General features: G+C 44.2%; 1 non-coding gene across 1 annotated transcript; it reads left to right on the plus strand.

Moving 5' to 3' along the window:
* The first annotated feature begins 573 nt into the window (after nucleotides 1–573).
* On the plus strand, nucleotides 574–714 carry LOC141585741 (U4 spliceosomal RNA). The gene has a single exon (XR_012519396.1). It is a non-coding gene; the product is annotated as a U4 spliceosomal RNA (small nuclear RNA).
* Nucleotides 715–9,877: the final 9,163 nt, after the last annotated feature.

Here is a 9,877-nt window from a genome sequence, read left to right on the forward strand (position 1 = left end):
GCAGGAGGCTGAGGTGGGAGGATCGCTTGAGCCCAGGAGTTTGAGGCTGCATTGAGCCAGCCATGATCACACCACTGTACTCAAGCCTGGGAGACAGAGTGAGACTCTCTCTCTCTCTCTCTCTCTCTCTCTCTCTCTCTGTCTCTCTCACACACACACACACACACACACACACACACACACACACACAGGTTAAATCTGTCAAATCATACATTTAGGGATTGAGCACCTTTGGTTATAAAATATTTATGGTTGCAGGAACAAGTTAATAACCAAATAAAGACCCAAAACTTATAAAAATATACCAGTACTTTAAGCCAAAAGTATTCTTAACTTAAAAATAAGTTTTAAAGGTAATAGTACACTAATAAATTATTGTTAAAATCAATAGTAACAAAAGTAGCAATACTAATAGCCTGACACAAACTGATTACAATCCTTCATAAGAGACAACACTATTCTTAATAACCTATATAAACAAATATTAAGTAATTTTGTTTGTATGTTAATGTCTGGCCATCAGCATGGCTAACATGGTGAAACCCAGTCTCTACTAAAAATTAAAAAAAAAAAAGCTTTGCACAGTGGCAGTATTGTAGCCAATGAGGTTTATCTGAGGTGCGATTATGGCTAATTGAAAACTTTTCCCAATGCCCCACAATGACAACTGGAAATATAGTCGGCATTGGCAATTTTTGGAAGTTTCTACAGGAATGGAATTTAAAAATTAAATAAAAAAATAAAAATAAATTAAAATGGAAAAGAAATACAAAAAGATTAGCTGGACGTGGTGGTGCACACCTGTAATCCACCTACTTGGGAGGTTGAGGCAGGAGAACCCTTAAACCCAGGAAGAAGAGGTTTTAGTGAGCCGAGATCATGTCATTATGACAAGAGTAAAACTCCGTCTCAATTTTTTTTTTCTTTAAAACAGGTGCGTTCCTCCTCTTGCTTTCTGAGGACTCCCTGCTCTGTCACTTAGTAGTGGCTAAGAAACTCTTTTAACGTCACTAGACTGTGCGACTTGCCGTAAATTCCATTTCGTGTGAGATCCAAAATCCTGTTGCTGGGGCCTGGGACAAGACCCCTCTTCTGGAGACAAAATTATACTAATTCTGTTCTTTTTTTTGAGACAGTCTTGCTCTGTTGCCCAGGCTGGAGTAAAATGGTGTGATCTCGGCTCACTGCAGCCTGTGCCTTCCAGGTTCAAGTGATTCTCCTGTTTCAGCCTCTTGAGTAGCTGGGATTACAGGCGCCTGCCACCACACTGGCTAGTTTTTGAATTTCTAGTAGAGGCAGGCTTTTCCAATGTTGGCCAGGCCAGTCTCGAACTCCTGACCTTAGGCGATCCACATGTGTCAGCTGCCTAAAGTACTGGGCTTATAGGCGTGAGCTACCTTGCCTGGCCGGCTTGTATCCTTGGTGATTGCTTGGATATGGAGGGTGGAGGAGGAGGCGTGTCATGCAGATATCGCTCTTGGATTACCACCTGGGATATTAGGCACAAGGCTCTATCATTGGTTCGAACCCTAAGAGCACCAGCAAACAGCTTGAGGTGGTGTGGAGCAACATGCTGTTTTCATGAGTGCCTGGGTGCAGACGGGCTGAGGCCTAAAATGGTGTCAGCCCCAAGTGAGGGTGAGGCTGGGGTTTTCTAATCTCCTGTAAATGGGACGTGCTCCAGTCTGATGCAACTGCTCCATGGTACCTAGACGGCCTCTCTCCTGATCTTCAGGGGCTCCTTGTCTTCCTGCCTGCCGTTTTCTGGCTTCTGCTCACTTGCTGACCCATGCTGCTGGTGCACATGGTCTTTACCTTGGGACCAAGCCTGAGGGGGGAGTAGTTACCCCCAAGTTGTCAGGCCCCGGGGAGAACCTTTCATTAGGGAGAGTAGGCTGGCTGATTATTCTTTGTTAGGCACAACTTGGTTTTGCAGGTGCAATGGGGTGCCTCAAGCTGAAAGCTTTACTCCTGGTATGGGCCAGACCCCACGTGGCCATTCCTGTGACTGCCAGGCCACTTTGAAGCTGAGAGACAGTTTTATCTGGCCTCTGTCCTGTACATGTTTACGATGCCTTCTCTGTGTTGGCAGATCTGGGGGTCCACCAGATAGGATCCTGTGAAGAGATCTCAAAGGTCGTTAGTCCACTGCGTTTATCACATCACTTCCACAATTAAAGATGTATAAAATATAGAGGAGTATTTAGTGATAAGGCTGATGGTGGACCTGTGCTAGGCAGTGTTTTAGTTCCTTGAGACACCAAGGAGTTGAGACAATCCTTTGCCTTAGAGTTTTGCCTCTCTAAGTCCTGCTATTGCGAGCTGTGTGTGTTAAAATGTCTGATTTATCAGGCGGGATCTGGGCTGTCTGTAAGCTTAGGTGAGGGGAGGCTGGTGTCCAGCAAGTATCCAGTATCCCTCAACATCCCAGTTCTTCTCCACCAATCTTCCAATTCTAGGACTGATGCGGAGGCCCTCAGAGCGACTTAAGAGGGGAAGTAGTCAGTGTGCTCTGTGGCTAGCTTGTTTGGGAGCATACATTGTAAATTCTCTCCCGACAAAACATTGGAAACAAGTAGTGTTTCAGCTTGAGTTTCTCGTAAATGGCTTGCAGTCATATAAACCAGAGCATGTATACCACAGGGCAACATGAGGGTCCCTCTACCACCCTTTCTCCCAGCGGCCTAAGTGGGTATCTACACAGAATAATGTGTGCAGCCTCACTGTGTGAAAGTCCAGTGCTTTGTGCTTGGAGTGTCATCAGGGAAGGGCTCCTGACTTGGAAGGTTGCCGAGCTGCCGCGGAGGGAAGGAGGGGGCATGCGGTGCTGCTGGGTCTGCATCTCACTCTGTGACATGAGGCATGAGATAACTTTGGTCTTATGAAGACCTTGGATGTCCCAGGTCACTTCAGCCCTGAGCAGCCTGATGCAGGTGCTGGGCCCTGGTTCTGGAGGTGAGAATATAGTGCGGGCTTCCACTGCATGGCTGGCACAGTGGGCATTCAGGTGCCTATTTGGGGACTGCTATGGAGTCCTGTGCCAGATGCAGTGGTGCACAGCTGGGAGCCAAGGGTCCCTGCTTTTGCTAGAGAATCTGAGCAGATGTAAAGTGTTAAGTTTAGTGGTAGGGTTAGGGGTTAAGTTTAGGGTTGGTGTTGGGGTTTTGGGGTTGGGGTCAAGGGTCAGGGCTAAAGAGTAGGATGAGGAGTTGGGGTAGGGGTAGGGTTAGGGTCACAGGGTTAGGGTTTAGGGTTAGAGGTTAAGGAGGTGAGGGTGAGGGTAATAAGCAGATTACTAAAAGCAATTCTGCTTCACTTCAATAACAACCTTCTCCAACTCATTTTGTCTCCACAAACTTATTTTTCTAAGAAGAATCCCAGGCTTCTTAAAGCACACTGTGACTTTTCACACCTGAAATCTGTGAAATTCTGTCTTCTGCCATATGCATAGTTCAAACATACAAGGCGAGGCAAAGCCAGACGCCTTCCTGAAGGGACTCGAAAAATTCCTCTCTTTCTCTCTCTGGAACGAAATGAATTCCTGTTTCTCTTTTTGGACAAAAATGAATTATCTGGACCATCAGTGCTAACCTTCAAAAGCCAAACCCGTTTGTGAGATCTTCTTTAAAACTACTGTAGACCCAAGTGTTTATATTTATATGATATTAATTTAGTATTTCTATTAATATAAGGGAAAATGTTTAAATCTGTCTACGCAACATGTGCCTCTGGCTTATTGCTCAGTTAATTGTCGCCTCAGGCCAAACTTTGGTTTCTGTCTCTAATTTTTGTCGGAAAGAATATAACTGATCTCAAAGCATCTGCTTTTATTTTAGGGACTCGTGCTGCCATCTCCATTCCTCCCTCTTTTCTTGCAGTCTGTGTGGAAGTTCTTTAATGTGAACATTTTGACCACCTTCATGCTCCCATGTCCACTGTCAGCACTTTCAGACTTACCCAGCCAAGGCTGTCATCTTAGACCAGGGATTTTTTAGGGATCTTTATTTTGCTATGATATGGTTGGCACTCCTTTGACTCACTGTATCACCCTAGAGTTCTTTTCATTTTAGGAGCCCAAGAGGGCAGAAAAAGAAGTAGGTGAACAATCAAACCTGAGTGGGGAGAGAGTCCCATTGTGTTAAGCAACATTGCAGAACATCGTATGTAGTAATCTAGCAGATGAGCCACCTGGCTGCTGAGCACACATGCCCGCTTGCTGCTGTGAGCTCGGACTCCCTCATCATTAGTCTTTTCTATCTCTGGAGGAAATTATAAGAGAGGAGTTAACAGCATGGCAGTGAGAGCGAGGAATCGATGGGAAATCAGGAGAGGAAGAATTCCATGATTCTTTGATGCCAAGATAGGTGAGAAGCCAGTCCCTAGCATAGAAAGAGGTTTCGCCCTTAAGGAGAGCAGAAGGGCCTTCAAGTGTGGTGAGATGCTTCATTCCTAATTCAAAGCAAAAGGGACCATTGGTAGAGGGAAGAATAGGTAAGAAGGGAATGCGATTACTGAGAGCGAGTTGGTCCCATATTTTCGACGCATAAAAACACATAGGGGGAGAAGCAGCTTGGGTAAAATAGGAGTAATTGGCAGTTTGAGGGGTAATATGAGTGGAGGAAGGGAAGGCAAAAAGAGAAGTATCATTCAAATAAACAGGAAAAGCAGGGTCAGTCCAGGTAACAGGACGGAGGATAGGAGGGTCAGGGACATAAGCCCAAAGGATTTGAGAAGAATCAGCAGAGTGAGCATGGGAGGGGGAAACCTGGCAGGACAATATGGCCATCATGGCAATAAACATGACTGCAGGGGAACAGGAGTGTCCTTGTTCAAGAACAAGCTGGGTCGCTTCGGCAGTCAGACAGCGAAGTTGAGACCACGTTGGCAGGGCATTGCCGTGGAACGGTGTGCAGATTCGTTGTGTCCGTCGCAGGCGGCGGCGTCTCCGGTGGGGTGGCGGTGTCAGCGTCAGGCGACGAAATCTAGGAATTAGGGCGTTTGCTCTGCTGTCGAACTGGTCCATGCTTGACGAGACATTCAGGTACCCAAATTGGCGAGGCAGCAGACCTGGGAAAAACACAAACATGTCCTCATCCCCAGATGAGGACTGGATCTGGTCCATGCCATTGGTTAGCTAAAGGATCTTTCCACAAGACCTCTGCTGTAGCCTTATCCTGAGGGTGCCAGAAACGGTCGGCGGCGGAGAAGCCATTGGCATCCAAAGTTAAGAAATTTAGGACATATAAGGCATGACGCAACCAGTTGTGGGGCGTCTTATGAATAAAGTGAAGGGTACTACCCTGTTTGAGTTTGTGTAGTAAAGTTTTGAGGACAGCGTGGGAGCGTTCCACAATGCCCTGACCCTGAGGATTAAAGGGAATGCCGGTGCGATGACAAATCTGAAACTGAGAACAAAAGTTAGTAAAACCTTTGCTGGTATAGGTGGGGCCATTATCAGTCTTTAAAATCTTGTGGGGTCCTATAATAGAGAAAACTTGTAAACAGTGAGAAATAACATCCTTCACAGCTTCACCTGTATGAGCAGAGGCCACAACAAAATGAGAATAGGTGTCAATGGTAACATGTACATATTGTAATTTACCAAAGGGTGCAAAATGAGTGACATCCATTTGATAAATATGGCCTGACTGCAAGCCCCGAGGATTAATCCCGTGATGTTGGGTAACAGGCAGGTGAGGCAAACAAGCTGTACAGGTTTTAACAATTTGTTGAGTCTGCTCTCTGGTTATCTTAAATTGCAAACGAAGGCTGCGCGCACTTTGGTGATGCAGCGCATGAGAAGCCTCGGCCTGTTGGATAGGAGATAAAACAGGGAAAACATGTTGAGTAAGTTGATCAGCAAACGAATTATCCTGTCAGGGGGCCAGGTAGGGTAGAGTGAGCCCTGATATGTCCTATAAAGAAAGGATGAAAACGTTTTCTCACCGCTTGCTGCAAGGGAAGAAGGAGATGAATTATTGGAGAGGAGTCTGAACCATCAGTAAAGGCTAAAGAAGCAAAAGGCAAGGGTGATTTAACGCAGGTTTGTGGAAAGATAAGAGAGCACTGTGAATAAAATTGTAGTAGTTTATCAGCAGGATGATGACACAAAATTTGTCCTGAAAAACCTGCAAAAGCAATTTGCCAAGAGTCAGAAAACTGCCACAGCCACTGCTGTTGGGCATTAGTATATGGGACAACAATTTTCAAAGGGTCAGTGCCAAACAGAGTTAAGGCACGTTGCCTGCCCTTAGCAACCAACGTAGCCACCAGGTCAAAGTAAGGGGAAAGAACTTTACCACGACTTGCCGGAAGATGGATCCATTCCAAAATCCCTTGTTGCCAAAAAACTCCAGTAGGGGTGTAGGCAGTGCGAAGAATGCAGTAACACCATGGCATATTGTCTTTAATTCTGGTCAATTTTTGTTGACAGAGGGCGTCATGAACGAGTTGCAGAGCCTGTTTAGCAGGATCTGATAACGATCTAGGAGAGGTTGGTTTGGAAGGACCCCTTAACATATCAAAGAGGGGCTTAAGTTGACCCGTTGTAAGTTTTAAACTAGGGCGAATCCAGTTAATATCACCCAAAAACTTTTGGAAATCATGTAAAGTCTTAAGATTACCTGTGGACCAAAGTGGAGTTTTAAAGGAGACCTGGTTAGACTCAATGAGTCTTCCAAGATAAAGGTAAGGAGTAACAGTTTGAACCTTGTCTGGAGCAATGATAAGATTAGTTCTATTAAGACAATATTTTAGGAGTTCATATGCCTGAAATAAAAGAGACTGCAAAGGGGCAGCCAGCAACAAATCATCCATATAATGCAATAGCAGAGCATCAGGAAAGTCCTGATGTACTGGGTAAATGGCCTTGGCAACATAGGATTGACATAAAGTAGGACTATTTGCCATTCTCTGTGGGAGAACGACCCATTCATATCTATCATAAGGCCTCTCAAAATTGGTAGATGGAATGCTAAAGGCAAAACGTTTGCAATCAGCCAGAGCCAAAGGGATGGTGAAAAAGCAGTCTTTTAAATCAATAACTATAAGATGCCACTCCTGCGGCACCACAACAGGAGAGGGCAAGCCTGGTTGTAGCGGCCCCATGATTTCCATGGTTTCATTAACTTTCCTTAAGTCCTGTAATAGTCTCCATTTACCAGAACGTTTTTAATGACAAAAATAGGAGAATTCCAGGGACTGTTGGTAGGCCGAATATGACCCACATCAAGCTGTTCCTGAACCAACTCTTGAGCGGCAGAAATTTTTTTTGAGACAAGGACCATTGCTCTACCCAAACTGGGGAATCAGATTTCCAGCAAATAGGATCAGCATGGGCATCGAGAGAATCAGTGGCCCTTAGGAAAAATACCCTAAACCTCGTTTGTCATATTTTGGAGAAGGAGAAATAGGCTCCAGTACTCCCTGTAAATTTTTACCTAAGCCTTTTCCTTCTTGGTAACCTTGTCTTTTCATAATCTGCCAAGTAAAATTTCCAGTAGTAAGTTTTGTTTCCATTGCTTCTAAAACATCTCGACCCCACAAATTAAACAGGAGTCCTGGAAGGATATAAGGACGAAAATATCCCTCATGTCCCTAAGCATCAGTCCACTTTATTAAATTAGTAGATTGTTCAGGATTATTACTCATTCTAATTCCTGGTAAAGAAGTCATAGAAGGGGAGGAAGGCCACTGTAAAGGCCAGTGATTAGATGAAATAACAGAAATATCAACTCTAGCATCTAGCAGACCCTTAAAAGGCTTGCTAGCAATCCATATAGTCAATTCAGGGCGAGAAGCAGTAATAGACTGCACCCAATAAGCGTGATTTGAGGATCCAAAAGCCGAGCAACCTCGAGTCTCAGTGGAAAGGGGTTTGCCCATAGAGGTATTCACAGGTATGACAAGAAGCTGCGCTATAGGCTTATCAGGAGTTAGAGTAAATATTCCACGAGGTGCCCAAACAATAACTTTAATTTTTCTAAAAGACTAGATTTCCTGAGGACTTGAACCAACAACCTTGCAGTTGCAGGCCTCACACTTTAATGACTGAGCTAACAAGTCACTTGTATTACAAAGAGTTAGAAAGCTTTTCTTAAATTGTATTTTGGATGCAAATTTGACCACCTGAGGTGTAGCTTGCCTGAGAGCTGAGCGGGTGGGGCTTGCAGTTGGCAGAGAAAGGAAAAAAAAATGTCAGTTTAAAACTGAGCTAGCAGTTTCTGGGCCTTTGGCCCCGCTGCGAGTACCCCCGCCCCAATCATGCGGAGGCAAAGCTTCTGTGGTCAAATTTTCTAAGAGAGAAACAGAAGGACAAACACATTCGCGTAGTTTAGGCCAAACAGAAAGCAAAACTTCACATTGAGGCAAAGACTTATTGAGAAAACAAAATTGATCGATTTTCTCTCCTATGACGTTCCATGTGGCTTCATCGAGAAAGCCACCTTCAGGGATCCGTGGACACATTTCCCTAACAATGTGCACAAATTCTTCAACAGTTTTTATCTTAATATCATAACCATGCGACTTAATTATTTACTGTAAAAGCTGTACGAACATATTACATTCCTTAGACTCTAAATGCCCCATGTTTTACTCCAGACTGAAAACTTGAAAATCAACACTTGTATATACACGATTAAGAAAACAACTCAAAAACTTAACTGCTGCAGCCTCACTCCTTAATCGATGTGCGTCACTGTAATCCCTCGTGTCCAGGCTCCGTGTCGTGGTCGCCAGATGTCGTGGACCGTCTGGGACGGGTAGGCACGTCTGCCCGGGGGTCTCTTGACCTGCAAGAGGGTCCCAATACCTGGAAGAGGGAGTGCGCCTGGAAAATTAATAAAGACAGAGAGAGAGAAAGCGAGGCGTCTGGAGGGCTGATAGGCTGTGCCTAAACAGCAAATTTTATTTTTCAAAGGCCAGGAATAAATACACTTTCTTGGCTCTGGTTTACGTCATAGTAAGAGGAAATGCAAATGTATGCCTCACATGGCCTATACAATAGAGAAGTCAGATATGCGATCAATGGTTGTAAAAAGTAACAAAATTTTCTACAATCACAAAGTTTGTTTCCAAACATTATTCACAAAGCTTGTTTATATTCAAACATTATTCACAAAGCTTGTTTATATCCAAACATTATTCACAAGGCTTGTTTATATCCAAACATTATTCACAAGGCTTGTTTATATCCAAACATTATTCCTCCTGACTGCAGGTATCTCTGGTTTGACCTTGTTTTAGAACTGAAATGTGAAAAGGTTTTTTGGTTTTGCTCATCAGAATATCTTTTAACTACTCCTGACTCAACTTAACTCAACTTCCCCATTCAGGAATCTCTGAGTCAGGAATCAAAGCCATCCCTTATGGTGGCATTTTGCTTTGCAAATATCGACAGTTAAACCATTATCTAGGGTACAAGGCACTCAGGTAAGTAAGGTTTAAGGCTTATTCTTAAAGAGTCATAAAAAGGTTAAAAGCAGGAACTGATTGCCGGCAGGGGGTCACTCGGTCTAGCAGCAACGCATAATTTTAGGCCCAAAACGATATTGTGGTTGATATTAGAAACTGATCATTCATCTTTCAGTTCCTATATTTCCGGATAGCTCGACTGCCTCCAGTAGGAAACTGTGTTTGGGATCAAACTCACCATATAGTGAGACTCACGCCTTTTAGGGGTCTCACACGGGAATGTTCCCCACAGGCCACTTATTAGCCTGTAAGTCATAGAGAGTTAAAGGTGTTTCCCCAAAACACTGAGGATAGAATGAAAGGTGAGGAGTGTTAGCCACAGCTCAGAAGTGCAGGAAAGTCTTTGGATGTGGGTTGTTGGAGAAATGCAGGTCTTTTTTCTTTTGGAAGACTCCCTAGAATG

Source organism: Saimiri boliviensis, chromosome 9 (assembly GCF_048565385.1).
Source record: "Saimiri boliviensis isolate mSaiBol1 chromosome 9, mSaiBol1.pri, whole genome shotgun sequence".
NCBI classification, from domain to species: Eukaryota; Metazoa; Chordata; class Mammalia; order Primates; family Cebidae; genus Saimiri; species Saimiri boliviensis.